Source organism: Apis dorsata, unplaced genomic scaffold (assembly GCF_000469605.1).
Source record: "Apis dorsata unplaced genomic scaffold, Apis dorsata 1.3 scaffold_150, whole genome shotgun sequence".
In the NCBI taxonomy this organism is placed as follows: domain Eukaryota; kingdom Metazoa; phylum Arthropoda; class Insecta; order Hymenoptera; family Apidae; genus Apis; species Apis dorsata.
In genome coordinates this window covers 64,131-64,338 of record NW_006263441.1, presented here as the reverse complement: position 1 = coordinate 64,338, position 208 = coordinate 64,131, and the positions used below count along the sequence as shown (strand labels likewise).

Sequence of the window (208 nt, the reverse complement as noted above, 5' to 3'; positions counted from 1 at the left end):
CCATATTGCCCGCTATATTTAACCTGGTCAGACGGAACGAACTCGACACGCCAGCCTGGCCCGACTTCAGATCCAACAGGGCGTCCCTCTTCGACTCGACGCCGATCTCTCGAAGGTCGATCGTGTTCCTGTAGTCCAGGGACGTGGCGTAGTTGCAATCCCCGAACACCATCAGTCGGTCCTCGAGCTCCACCGTGCCTGCCCGATT

At 58.7% G+C, this 208-nt stretch overlaps 1 protein-coding gene across 2 annotated transcripts in view; it reads right to left on the bottom strand.

The window, feature by feature from the left end:
- The window catches only part of LOC102681365, a 23,321-nt gene that overhangs the window by 4,570 nt on the left and 18,543 nt on the right, over nt 1-208 (bottom strand). The window lies entirely within an intron of this gene.